The 15,607-nt window shown below is 34.2% G+C and overlaps 1 non-coding gene across 1 annotated transcript; it reads left to right on the plus strand.

Annotated features, from left to right (window-relative positions):
• The first annotated feature begins 278 nt into the window (after nucleotides 1-278).
• On the plus strand, nucleotides 279-386 carry LOC131508215 (U6 spliceosomal RNA). Its single transcript, XR_009259923.1, has one exon. It is a non-coding gene; the product is annotated as a U6 spliceosomal RNA (small nuclear RNA).
• The last annotated feature ends 15,221 nt before the right edge of the window (nucleotides 387-15,607 follow it).

Raw genomic sequence — 15,607 nt, forward strand, 5'->3', positions numbered from 1 at the left:
AAACTAATATTACACTGTATGTTAACTAACTGGAATTTAAATAACGACCTAAAAAACAAGGTAACAGTGGCTTTGAATGATACATTGGACCAGATGGATCTAACAGTATATTCAGAAAATTCCAGCCTAAAACAGAAGAATACACATTATTTTTCAAGTGCACGTGAACATTCTCCAGAATGGAACACATATTAAGTCACAAAACAGGCCTCAACAAATTAAAAAAAGACTGAAGTCATACCATGCATCTGTTCCAATCACAATGCAATGAAACTAGTGTGCTAATTTCAGCAGCATATATACTAAAATTGGAACAATACACAGAAGATTAGCATGACCCCTACAAGAGTGATGACACAATGCTAAGAAATTAGAAATCAACTACAAGAAAAAATCTGGAAAGAAAAATGTATATTTGGAGGTTAAATAACATGCTACTAAATAGTTAATGGGTCAATAAAGAAATCAAAGAGAAAATTAAAAAATATATGAAGAATGAAAATGAAAATACAATGGTCCAACATTTTTCAGATGCAGCAAAATTTGATCTGAGAGGGAAGATAACAGCAATGCAGGCCTACCTTAAGAAGCAAGAAAAAAAGTCTCAAATAAATATCCTAACCTTATGCCTAAAGGAGCTAGCAAAAGAAGAGCAAAGAACCCCCCAGACCAATAGAAGGAAGGAAATAATAAAGATTAGAGCAAAATTAAGTAAAATAGTAACTAAGCAAACAATAGAACAGATCAATGAAACCAGGAGCTGGTTCTTTGATAAGATCAAATGAGTTGATAAATCTTTAGCCAAACCCATAAAGAAAGAGAGAGAGGGAGTGAGAGGGAGTGAGAGAGAGAGAGACAAAGAGAGACCCAAATAACAATTTCAGAAAATAAAGAGGAGAGATAAAAACTGATACCACGGAAATACAAAGAAATATAAGAGAATATTATGAAAATTATGTTCAAACTAATTGGGCAACCCAGAAAAAAAATGGATAAATTCCTAGGAACATATAAACTTTCAAATCTGAGTCAGAAATAGAACATTTGAACAGATTGATGATCAGTAATCAGTAATTGAGTCAATTTAAGAAAAAAAAGAAAACTCCCAAGAAACAGAAGTCCAGGAGGAGACAGCTTTACAGGTGAATTATACCAAACATTTAAAGAAGAGTTAATAATAATTCTTCTCAAACTTTTCAAAAAAATAGGAGAGGAAGGAAACTTCCAAGTTCATTCTATGAGGTCAGCATTAACCTGTTACCAGAACAAGATAAAGACACTACACAAATAAAGTGGGGGGGGGGGGGAAGGAGGGAGGGAGGGAGGGAGGGAGAGAGAGAGAGAGAGAGAGAGAGAGAGAGAACTACAGGCCACTATCTCTGTTGAACACAGATGAAAAAATCCTCAACAAAATATTAGCAAACTGAATCCAACAGTACATTAAAAAAATCATTTACCACAATCAAGTGAGATTTATTCCTGGGATGCAAGGGTATATTCACAAATCAATCAATGTGATGTATAACATCAACAAGAGAAAGGATAAAAATACTATGATCATTTCTATAGATGAAGAAAATGCATTTGACAATGTACAACATCTATACATGATAACAACTCTCAAAAAGTAGGTTTAGAGGGAACATACTTCAACATAATAAAGGCCATATTTGAAAACCCACAGATAACATTATTGGTGAAAAATTGAGAACCTTTCCCCTAAGGGCAGGAGCAGAACAAAGATGTCCATTCTCATCACGTTTATTCAATACACCACGGAAATTCCTAGCCACAGCAATCAGACAATAAAAACAAATAAAAGGGCATCCAAATTGTTAAGGAAGAAATAAAACTTTCACTATTTTCAGAATAACATATTACACAAGTAAAACCCTAAAACTTCCATCAAAATACTATCAGAACTTATATATGAATTCAGCAAAGTTGCATAGCAAGAAATCAATACACAAAAATGGGTTGCCTTCTTATACATGAATAATGAAGTAGCAGAAAGAGAAATTAAGAAAAAAATCCCATTTACAATTTTCCAAAAAGGAATAAAATACCTAGAAATAAACTTAACTAAGGAGGGGAAAGACTTATACTCAAACTATAACACACTAATCAAAGAAATTGAAGATGACACAAACAAATGGGAAGATATTCCATGCTCATGGATTAGAAGAACAAATATTGTTAAAATGTCCATACAACCTAAAGCAATCTGGATATATAATTTAATCCCTACCAAAATACCAACATCAATTTTCACAGAGCTGAAGAATCAATCCTAAAATTTTTATGTGACCACAAAGGCTCTGAATGGCCAAAGCAATCTTGAAAAAAGAACAAAACTGGAAGTATTACAATTCCTGATTTCCAAATATGAAGCTGTAGTAATCAAAAGAGTATGGTACCGGCATAAAAATAGATCAGTGTAACAGAAAAAAGAGGACCCAGAAATAAATCCGAAATTATATGGTCAATTAATCTTCAACAAAGGAGACAAGAACATGCAGTGGGAAAAATACAGTCTCTTCAAAAATGGTGTTAGGAAAACTGGACAGTTACATGCAAGAGAATAAAACTGTATCACTTGCTTTCACCATATGGAAAAATAAATTTAAAATGTATTAAGGGTCTAACTGTGAGACCCGAAACCACAAAATTCCTAGAAGAGAAATGGGCTGTAAATTGTCTGACGTTGTCTGTAGCAATGTTTTTCTAGAGAAATATTTTGAGAGAAGGGAAACAAAAGGAAAAATAAACTATTGGGACTACATCAAAATAAAATCTTCTTCACAGCAAAAGAAATGATTAATAAGACTAAAAGACAAATAACTGAATGGGAGAAGATATTTGCAAATGACATATTTGATAAAATGTTGGTGTCCGTAGTATATAAAGAACTTATACAACACCAAAAAAAAATTCAACTGAAAAATGAGCAGAACACATGAAGATACATTATTCCAAAGAAGACCTATAGATGGCCAAGACACATGAAAAGATGCTCAGTATCAGTCATCATCAGGCAAGAGCAAATCAAAACTACAATGAGATACCATCTCACATCTGTTAGAATGACTAAAATAAAAAAACACAAGAAATAAGTGTTGGTTGAGGATGTGGAGAAAAAGGAACCCATATGTATTGTTGGTGGCAATGCAAACTGGTGCAGCCTCTGTGGGACACAGTATGGAGCTTCCTCAAAAAAATTAAAAATAGAATTATCATACAATCCAGAAATTCCACTACTGAGTATCTACCCAAAAATATTAAAACACTAATTTGGAAAGATATATGCATCACTATGTTTATTGCAGAATTATTTACAAGAGGAAAATTATAGAAGCAGCCCAAGTGTCCATCAATAGATGAATAAAGATGTGATATATATACAATGAAATATTACTCAGCCATAAAAAAGGACGGAACCTTGCTATTTGCAATGACATGGATGGAACTAGAGAGCATTATGGTAATTGAAATAAGTCAGTCAGAGAAAGACAAATACTGTATAATTTCACTGATGTGTGGAATTTAAGAAATAAAACACATGAACAAAGGAAAAAAGAGACAACCCAAAAAACAGACTATTAAAGTAGAGAACAAACTGTTGGTTACCAGAGTGGAGTTGGGTGAGGAGATGGGTGAAATAGGTGAAGGGGATTAAAAGTATACTTATCATGATGAAAATTTAGTAATGTAGAGAATTGTAGAATTACTATATTATATAACTGAAATGAGTATTACACGGTATGGTAACTATAGTGAAAATAAAATTAAATAAACAACATGCATACATACCACACCCCAAAACATGCTGAATATGCTGAGAGAGCAGATCAATAGCAGAAAAGATATATGGAAGATGTCCTAATTGAATGTGGGAACCCTTTTCTATGGAAAATGATAGTCAGTTTAAGACAGGACACAAAGTGATCTATGTGAAGCAACAGGGTGGTACATTTACAAAGATCAGAAAGAAAAATGTCTATTGAGATAAAAAAAAGCTGAAGACTATGTAACCCAAAGTGGTGTCTCTTTTGAGAATCCAAACTGAGACTACTGTTCTCACCATTTTCAGTGGTTTCATTAAATCTGATAAGTGTAGAACATCAGAAAATTTTGAGAAAGACAACTTTTTTGTTTACGTTTTCAGCAGTTAGAAGTTCTACGATGACCGATGTGAATTTTATTCACCTTCATATCCCAAGGTAAAGTGAAGCATGTGTTAGAATATAAGTGCTAATTAAATATTTGGCAACGAATGAAGTCCTATTGGGATTAGAGAATAAGGATGCACATGAAATCCTTAGAGTATGTGATAGGCATGTCACAAAACAGCGACCATCATACAAAAAGAATACAATACAGGATAATATGAGAAATGACCTTGCAGAAGAGAAGAAATTTCAGTGATTCTTAACCTTTTAGAATTATGAACCTTTTGAGAGACTGAGAAAAAATGACCATATATGCATGAATGAGTGTGTACACGCACATACACACATCCAGTGATATTTGCTTTCAATTTAGGGTAATTACATACCATCTAAAGCCCTTCCTCGATCTCATGAGTGTTTTGTTTTTCTTTTTAATATAGGATAATAATATTTATCCACTCTGTCCCGAAGAGTCATGTATTACACCTGTGTCCCATGTTTTACACCTGTGTGTAACTATTAATAGTCCTCAATTTTTGCTCAACAAAGAGAACCATGAACAAAATGGAAAGAACATCTATTGAATGGGAGAATATATTTACAAGTCATTTACGTGATAAGTGGTTAATGTCCAAAATATGTGTTACTCCCAACTGCAAAGAAAATTTCAATTAAAAATGGGCAAAAGAGTTGAATTTTTTCCAAAGACTACATACAGATGCCCAACCAGTACATGAAAAGATACTCAACATCACTAATCATCAGGGAAATGCAACAAAAATCAGGACCAAAATGAGTTATCACTTCACACCTGTTAGAATAGCTACCATCAAAAAGACAAGAAATAAAAAGTATAGGTGAGAATAGGGAGAAAAAGGACCCCTCATGCAATGCTGTTGGGACTGCACATGGGTACAGCCATGATGGAAAACAGTAAGGGGTTCCACAAAATTTAAATATAGAATTAACATGTGATCCAACAATTCCACTTCTGAGTATCAGAAGAAAATAAAAACACTAACTTGAAAAGTTTTCTTCACTCCATGTTTATTGAAGCATTATTTATAATAGCCAAGATATGGAAACATCCTAAGTATCCATCAATACATTAAAGGATAAAGAAAATGGAATATTACTCAGCCATAAAAAGAAGGAATTTGCCATTTGTGACAATATGGATGAAACTTCAGGGCATATGCTGAGTGAAATGAGTAAGATATAGGTGAAAAGGATCAAAAGGTTCAAGTACATTTCCACTTACAAAATAATTAAGTCAAGGGGATGTAATATATAGTATGGTGATTATAGTTAATAATAATGTATTGTATCTTTGAAAATTAAGAGTAGGTCTTAAAAGTTCTAATCACAAGAAGAAAATTGTAATTATATGGTGTTGGCTTTTGACTAGACTTGCTGTGCTCATTTTACAATACATATAAATGTTAAGTCATTATCTGTATGCTTGAAACTAAGGTTATACATCAGTGATGTCTCAAAAAAAAAAACCTAAAGAACTATCCCTCTAATCATAAACTATTATTTTCCCTCAAGAAAAAGCATACTTCTCTTGCCTAAAATTATACAAATAAAATTCTTCCATTTCACAGGAGCTCCAGGGAATAAGCTACTAGGTGCCACCTTGCACTACAGTTTTCAAGAACTAGGAAAGGGGAAATTTCCATCCTGATTGTTGCCTTTGCAGTATACTCAGCTGCCAAGACATGGTGAGGGGCATAGGTCTCAGCCACCTTTTGTGGTCATGGCTAATAAGCCTCAAATGCTGTCCTCCTTCACTACAGAACCCTGGACACTCACCAACCAACCAGCTTTCCTGGGTATACCTACTAGGTTCGGGCCTTTAGAAAAACAGGTTACTTCTTTATATTTTTGAAAAGTACTGGAGCGAAAGTTAACACCAAAGGCAAAACTAACAGAGTTCTGATACTACCAAAGCTAAGTGACTTGCCCACGTTCTCAGATCCCAGAAGGATTACATTCAGGATTTAATTACATTAACCTGGTTTAAAATACAAATTTTTCAGGAATGCTAAATTCATTGAGACCTGGCCAGTACAAGTCTTGTTTCTCTGTAACTTGCATACTTGGCTTCATATCCAGCTTATGATCCTAGACAGCAGCCTAGTCATACTGATCTCTAGGCCAGTGAATAGGCTGTTTCATGTGCTTCTATGGACATGCTGTCCAGCCTTCAACCCTTCATCTGGATGATTGCTGGCTGCTTTTTTGTCCTCAGCAAAAAAAAATTGTAAAAAGTGTCGGCCTATTGGAAGGGAGATAGATTATATGTTCACTCTATTAATATATCTGAACGCATCAGTGTGCATAAACCTACACACGTATATACTTGTCCACACACACTGAGTAGGCACAGTTCAGTCACTCAAGCATCAGCTGTGGAAACAGATGAGCAGAAGTTATAAATTCAGATGTCTGTTGCAAAGAATTAGCATGAAGGATTGCTGGAGCTGGTAGGGCAAGTCCAAAATACATGAGGTAGGGTCAGGAAAGGCAGGCTGGAACCCCGATGGCCATGGCTGAAACTACTGTCCATAGATGCAATTTCTTTTTCATCAGAGACACCTCAGCTCTTAAGGCATTTCAAATGTTTAAATCAGACACATTCAGATTATCTGGGAAAAATCTCTTTTATATAAAGTCAACTAATATAGGTTTTAATCACACTTGTGATTAAATACCTTCACAACAACACCTACATTAGTGTTTGATTGGCTAACCAGGGACTGTAGCCTAGCGAAATTCACATATTAAAAAACTATCACAAAACTATATATAGTATGTAAGTTTAGAAGTTGACATTATTTTATAGTTACTTAATGTCACATATCTTTTCCTCAATATTGTCAGCATCTCATGCCCAGGATTGAGTTTTTGGATCCTTGGATTCTCAAATATTTTTATGTATTAATAAGTATTATCACAATAATATTGAATACTCATGAAAAACATTGAATTTGTGAATCATTGGTTTTATATAACTGAAGTAACTATCCAAACATATTTACTCATATATTTTTGTTTTAATTTTTAATATAAGCATAACCTATTTTTCAGCATCCTGAGGGAACTATTGTAATGCCATTTTCTCTGAAATGTTTAATATACACATACATGTATATACATTCAAACATATATATTAATTATATATGTACCAGTCTATTAGGTTAAGCCATTAATCTACATTTTTTTCTTGTCCTATTTCTCAGCCAATGGCAGCTAGTAAATAAACTGCTGTACCTGTTTTTGGTCAAAAATTTTCTTGTACCATATTACTGAGACTTAGCCAATAAGTGCTAGATTCAGCTATCTTAAATTCAGTAAGATGTGAAGTCTCTGCTGTTTACTGTGGCTTCCTGTCAATATTTTCTAATTTAATACTTTTGCAACATAGTGCCTGGAAAAAAAAGTGTTCTGGTGATAGTACAATAGCACTGTTTAGTGCATTGAAAAAGTGAATTTCAAAAGATTCAAGGAGTATATAGCACACACAGAGCTCAAGTTGTATTGAAAATTAGGGATTTATAGAATTCTCCAAATGTGTTAGAGATTCAATAATTATCACTTCTCCTGGGAATATTACTCAATAATTATAGAAAATGTAGCTGGGAGAATGTATGGTCTAAGGCATGTCATTTCCTCTGTAGACTCAAAGAAATGAAAAGAGTGACCACTGATATATGAAGGAACTTTGAGCTGATTTATTAAGAGTGCCTTTGGTACAGATGCCTTACCTCTCTTCTGATCCCAGGTAAAATATGATATGTAAGTACTGACACATTTTTAATGTGTGACCACTGTTCTCTATGCATTTAGGGCTAACTGTTGGGTGATTAGAGAAAACTAACAGAGTATTTCATATTCTTATACAACATAAAAACTAAACTGTAATTCAAGGAGTAGTGACCTGAGAGATGAGCATACGATATCTGTCAATACCATAGGAAGGACAGCAGCAAAGGGACTGTCATCAGAATGTATTGCAATGTGCAAAGGAGAGCTACAAATAAGAAATAGAGTTGATCTCAAAGGAATGGCACAGTTTGCCTAAACAAAGAGGAAGTGAAGTCTCTGGAGGGAGAAGAATTATGCAGGCATCAGGATTCCTACCAGACCTTCAGACTCTGAATAGGGCAGCCTGGTTGTGGAAGATGTGGGTACAGAATAGTAGGGGATGAGGTTGGAACAGTAGGCTGTGACCAAACAGTGGAGGAACATAAATGACAGGAAACAAAGTTGGAATTTATTCTTATAGGTAATGCTTCCTGAGAGAATCATCAGCATAGTGAGTGGTGACAAGAATAATTGAACATGAGAATTCCAGAGAACACTTTAACTTAATAAATGTATCAGATGTATCACTTACCATAATGGACAAAATAAAATGATTTATTTTAGTGCTAGTAGTAACACATGAAGCCAGTGTTCTAATGAAAATGATTTGGTTTAATGAATTAACTTGTAAACCTACTGGACAAGATATATAATGCTATGTCAGGTATTAGGCTTTGCATGCTGCCACTTTTCAAAAAGTGAAATGTAATAATGGGACTTGTCATGACTCTGAAGTAATAAATGTCATTTAACTCAAGAGACAAGGAGATAGCTTTCCTTTCATTTACCCAGGGACCTAAAGTAACAGTTTCTGAGGAAAACCTAAAAGCCTATTAATAAATTTATATCTAAAAGAATGAATACTTTAGTTAATGCCTGATTCAGGTGTCCCCATCACTAAGGACAAGGAATTTGTCTTAGTGGTGATTGGTCTCTCAAAGATGTATAGGAAAACACCCTTCTCCTAATCACTGAATTAAAGAGAATTCACTAGCATTAGTTTAATCAGTACCCTGTAATCAAATCAGGCATGAAATCAAGTTTTGATTATATATTATGCTCCCTATTACGAACAAATTGCCAAATCACTGGAAACGCCCCTAAGTAAGGGGGAGGATAGCAAAGGATGGGTGAAGCAAACAGTTTATTTAGCAAAACAGAGAAAAACAATTAAACTTCTGTGAAATTTACAGTTATTTGGCTTCTTTTTGGCAGGGGGGAGGGAAGGGAGCTTTTCTGAAAGAACTTAGATTACTTCATGTAACACATCTTAACTTTACCCTAAAGAGCTGCCACCAAGCAGAGAAATTAAACCACTTGTTTTCTAAGAAAGTCTTCCAAATGCTTAAAAATATAACATCTTTTGCCACATAGTATTCCATTGTGTATATAAACCACAATTTCTTTATTTCTTTATCCATTCATCAGTTGATGGACATTTAGGCTCTTTCCATGATTTGGCTATTGTTGACCATGGGGAGGGGAAGGAAAAAAAAAGTTAGAGAGGTAGGGAGCCAAAACATAAGAGACTCTTAAAAACTGAGAACTGAGGGTTGATGGGGGGTGGGACGGAGGGGAGAGTGGGTGATGGGTATTGAGGAGAGCACCTGTTGGGATGAGCACTGGGTGTTGTATAGAAGCCAATTTGACAATAAATTTCATATTAAAAAAATATATGTAACATCTTTTTATAAAGCAAAGAGAAGTACTTCCTACTTGTCTATAATTATTCTTATTTAATCCTCTAATTAAAGGTATTATTTTACTATTGCATTATTTTTCCTGAGCTCTTCATGAAAAAAAAAAAAACAGTGGAATCTTGGTCATCTTTGTATACTCTGCTCCTACTACAGGGATTACAATGATTACTGTGCAGTTAAATATTGTTGGAGTGATAAAAAATAAGCTTTTATTACATGCCTCCTTAGTGTATATTTTCTAAAAGTTTAGTAAGCTTTTATTTTCAAAATAGGTTTTGGTACTTGTAAAAGATTTTGTCTTTGCAAGATTTTCAGTTCTAAGATTTTTAGTATTCATCATATAAATGACAGTGTAATTGAACATATAATTCTATGGATATATAATTTTTTGCCTTCACAATTTGGATATAACAATATATTTTTCTGGTAAATAGAGGAAATTATAGGCCAAAAATACTGCTCTAACCAGTTTCAGCCAATATCCTTTTGGTTTTTTAAACAATTGTCACTTTTCAGGCTAAATATTTTTTTTTTCACTCAGCCACAGTTAATTCTGATGTTTCTCTCTGTCCATTAATCATTTCTGTGATTTTCTCATTAAATTATTCCAGTCACAGTCCTCAGCAATAGACTTCTTTAAATGAATTATAAATTATCCTTTAACCATGTGTCTCTACTTGGAATAAATAAATGCCCTGTAGAAATAATATGATTTTGGAGGGTTGATTGTATAGGTTTTCTTCATGGATAACAGAATACTCAATTCAGTATTTCGCATATAATTGTCCTATAAAAAAATCCTGAGATAACTCAATATTTGATTGAATAGTTTGTCTGTCAATCACTCACCTTTTCTATTTCCAGTTTATAAAAAAAATGTAAGAGATGCAAATTTTTTCTAATTTTTAATACCCTGCATCCATTTAATAAGGCATACTTGGTTATGCTGAAAGAATTGTATATTGTTGAATTGAGGCAGACACATAACAGATCATAAACTTTTTTTTTAAATAGAGTGACTTGATGTGTCAATCAAAAACCTTGTCTGATTTTTGGGTTTGAAAAGATTTAATTTATTAAAGCTCTGCTAGCCTGAGAGGGTACTTTTTCCCTGTCCTTAGTACCTACTACGTGCCTACTGACATCCTGAACAGTAGAGTGTATAAATCCTGTATTGGGAAACTGGCTTTTATATTGGAGATATGTGAAACAGTCTTCTGGAATCAAGCACATCTTGATTTCACATTTGCTAGTTAGTAGCTGGTATAATGAGGATATTCATCTCATCTTTCTTATCTGTAACATGTAATGTACCTGTGTCACAGGGTTGTTGTAAGAATTTAATGTGACTATGTAAGTTAGGAATTTGGTATGGTGATTGGCCTTAAATATGGCTTTACCTAGAAGAAAACAATATTTTTATAATTGACTTTTTTATTTTTATAAAATCATTTTTAATTGGAAGATTAAATAATAGTTATAGAAAACTAGAAAGTCCTTTACTTAAAAAGAAAACATGTAAATACTTTTATTATTATTTTTTTTAGGCCATACAATTTCAGCTAATTTCTAGAGATTTTTGTTCAGGTAGAGCACCTATACTGTTTCTTACAAAATGACTTACAGAAGCAAATTTTAAAAATTTCCCCATTCAGGTCATCATGAGAACCTGTGTTAGAGAAGTAACTAACCATGAACTTGCTATCAATACTTTGTGACCTATGACTGAGTAAACAAATGGTCTTTTCTGAAATGAGCTCATTTTAATACCTGTTGTACAGCTGCTTACTTTCTCTCCACTACCTATAAGGGCTTTAGATTTCATGATATTGAGGTTGTAAAAATACATAAATAATAAAAAATGTCCCATTGTTCTTTCAAATATATTTTAAAAACACACTAGTAATATCTATAAATAGAAATATTATACTAGAATATCAGTCTAAATTTTGTAGAGAAGATTCTCTTACGGGGTGCCTGGGTGGCTCAGTCAGTTAAGCATCTGACTCTTGGTTTCAGCTCAGGTCATGATCTCATGGTTCATAGGTTCAAGCCCCGCTGTGAGTGTGGACCCTGGTTGGGATTCTCTCTCTCTCTCCCTTTCTCTCTGCCCCTCCCCCACTCACACTCTTTCTTCCTCTCTCAAAATAAACTTAAAAAAAAGTCTCTGAATTTTTTTTCACTTTGAAAAAAATGGCTTAGAATCCTATGAATCAATGCCTTAAAAAGCTACAATTTTATCACCAATTTTGAAGTTGTTATTAGCATCTAGCAATGAAACTTTCTTTCTTCTTTTCTCTTGTTATATTTCATAATGTTAACAGGGAGAGCTCTGTCAGCCACACACAGCCCTATACTCACAGTTTAAATTTTTCTACCTGTCATGTGAAGCTATGATTGCTGAACTGTGTGGCCTTCCTCCATGTGCAGAGATACTCTTTTGAAACATATCATGACATCAAATTTAATGTCATTTTCAAGTAGATTAAGGTGTCTTCAGAGTGCCCATATTGATAAACAGCCTACTCTTGTAGAAATGATGGTTTTCTACTTAAAAAAATAAAAATAAAAATCAAGCAGTGCACATATTTGGACACAACAAACACCTCCCTTTCTATATAGAATTTCCAAAAGACTCCACAGGATCCCTGCCTTCATGGGCTCTGTAGTAGCAGGCCTATTTACTCCTACTGAGGCAAGCATATGTCTCCAATGTTCACGTACGGTTTATGGCTTTGTCAGGCCTCAATTGCAGCAAATTACTGCTTTTCTGTATTTGATTATACCTTTTGTTCATGCTTTTCCTCAAAGCCTTTAAGTCAGAGGTCCTCAAGGACTAACACAGGAAAGGGCAAATGGAAAGCCAGATGTGCACATGGCTTACATTCTCAGACCTGGTCTAGCCACTAACATGGCTTATAAGATCAGGGATCACTGGGTTTTCTATCCTTTGAATCCAATCCAAATATATGGAATAAAATAGCTTTCTAAATTGGTTAGTTAATATAAACACATTGCTAGCTTTACTCTTCTTAGCAGACATCTATTGAGATTTTTCACTCTCTTAGCACAGGCTATCCATAGAATAATGAGTACATGCACAAATTCTTAGGAATTTAACTTTAGCATCCCAGTGGTTCTATATGTAACAATATAAAGCAGTTAAAATTCCCATGTTGACAAAGACCAGATTTCTGTTATGATTGGTTACACAACATTATTCATTCACTTAAATTATCAGGTCTTTTTGCAGGCTAATGTTTATATCCATCCTATTTTAGACCTAGATCCCAGGGAAAAAAAAACCTGAGGCAAGGATTATTACTAGCATTTGATTGAGGAGGTACAATCCCAGGGCAACAAGAATGATGGAAAATGGAAAGTGAAATGGGAATGTATGGAAAGCAATGCAAGTGATAGGGTACTATCAGAATATAAAAGAGAAAAAAATCTAATAATGCTTGAAGATAGTGCAAAATTCTTTAAGGAGAAGATAGTTGACCCAGTCAAGAAGGAATTAAACAGGTGGATAAAGCAGAAAACTCATTAAAAGGAATTACACCATATTGTGTAATTGGAAGGATGATAGTGTTTGGCATATCGTGATATCTACAAGATGTTTTACTTGAGAGAATGATAAGACCTGAGTCTGGGGCTTCATGTGCTTAGCTTAAGAATTTCAGTTTTATCCCCAAGTAACCACTGAAAAATACTCAAATCAATGACAATACAGGTTATGAGTTTGGGAATATCACTCTACTTGTTGCATAAAATTGTTTGGAAGTATCTATACTGTGGCAAAGACTAGCCAGGACTTTGTTGTGTGCAAATAAATGAAGTCTAACCAAATGAGAACAAGCCAAGGGTATTTATTCAGAGCTTATCACAACCAGGGAATCAGCACTATCATTTGTGTTTTGGTAGAGACTCAAATGTAGGCAGATGAGTGAGCAGTGGAAAAAAGGGAAGCTTCAGCTATGCCCTTACTGGAGGCTGTTGACATAGGGAAGCGGAAGCTGTTCTAATTGGAAGCAAGGAATCCTATGTGATCGATTTAGGGTACATATTTCACTTTCTCTGGTTGGTCCTAGGTTAGAAGAAGGGACAAAAATTAAGAAAGCTGTCAATTAACAACCAAGTATTGGTCATTTGGTGCCACTTGTTATAGAAGTTATTGTTTAGCCCCTGTATTGTTACTGGAGATTGTGTTCTGACTTCCTAAAAATCTGACCTATAGCATGCTGGCTTCCTGGGCTATTTACTGTAGATAGGAGAGTTGATTTCCTGGGAAGTTAGCTGCAGGTTATGGGACAGAATTCTGCTTTTATACATGTTCTGGTCATTGACCATTTATATGTTTAGTTTCTCAGTTGTTGTAATTAACACATTAGGACTGAAGAAAACGAGTAACAGTCGTTATGGTTAGAGAAACATAAATATATTTTTGTTTGATGCAAAATCACACGTTGGTGTAGCAGCAATTAGAGCAAGAGGACCACAAGCCACAAAATCAATAATAAACAAATGAGACTACACCAAAACAAAATCTACTGCACAGCAAAAAAACAAACAAATTAAAAACAAAAATCAGTAAAATTTAAAAAAACCTACAGAATGGAGAAAAGTATTTATAAATCATGTATCTGATAAGAGGATATCCAAAACACATAAAGAACTTCTACAACACAAAGACAGAAAAATAATCTAATTAAAAATGAGCAAGGACCTGGATATTTCTCCAAAGATGATATACAAATCATTAACATGTACATGAAAATGTGCCCAACATCACTAGTCATCAGGGAAATGCAAATCAAAACCATAATGAGATATCACCTGATTCTTGTTGGAGTGGTTATCATGAAACAAAAAAATGAGGTACATGTTGATGAGGCTGTGGAGAAAAGGTAACTCTTGTGCACTGTTGGTGGGGATGTAAATGAGTGCAGCCGCTGTGGAAAATAGTATGGAGGTTCCTAAAACAATTAAAAATAGAACTGCCTATGATACAGCAATTCTACTTCTGGAATACAGTAAAATCTTGGCTTGTGAGGATAATTTGTTCTGGAAACATGCTTGTAATCTAAGGCACTTGTATATCAAAGCAAATTTCAGGACCCATTGGCTCAGTTGTGATCATGTGACATTTGGCGTCACATACTACTTGTATTACAAGACATTGCTCATTGATAAAGTTAAAATTGATTAGAAATGTTTGCTTGTCTTGTGGAACACTCCAAGAACAAGTCATTTGTAATCCAAATTTTACTGTATATTTGAAGGAAACAGAAACACTGTGTCAAAGAGAGATCTGTACCCCATGGTCACAGCGGCATTATTATTTACAACAGACAAAAAATGGAAACAACTTAAGTGTCCATCAATAGATGAGTCTATAAAGAAACTGTACCCACACAAACAATATTATTCAGCCACTAAAAAGAAGGAACTCCTGCCATTTCCAACAACATGGGTGAATCTTTAAAGGATTATGCTAAGTGAAATAAGTTAGACAGTGAAGGACAAATACTACATGATCTTACTTACATGCAGAATCTAAAAAAAAATAGAAAATGAAAAACAAAAAAAGTTAAACTTATAGAAAAATGGATCAGATTTGTGTTTATTAGTGGTGGGAGGTTGGGGGAAGGAGAATTGGATAAAGGTGGCCAAAAGGCATGAACTTCCAGTTTCAAGATAAGTACTAGGTGTGTAATGTACAACATGATTATAGTTGACACCACTATATGGTATATTTGAAAGTTAAGAGAGTAAATCCTAAAAATTCTCACCACACACACACACATACACACACACACACACACACACACACACACGCACGCACACACACACAGAAACCCATCTTTT

This window comes from Neofelis nebulosa, chromosome 3, assembly GCF_028018385.1.
Source record: "Neofelis nebulosa isolate mNeoNeb1 chromosome 3, mNeoNeb1.pri, whole genome shotgun sequence".
Taxonomy (NCBI): domain Eukaryota; kingdom Metazoa; phylum Chordata; class Mammalia; order Carnivora; family Felidae; genus Neofelis; species Neofelis nebulosa.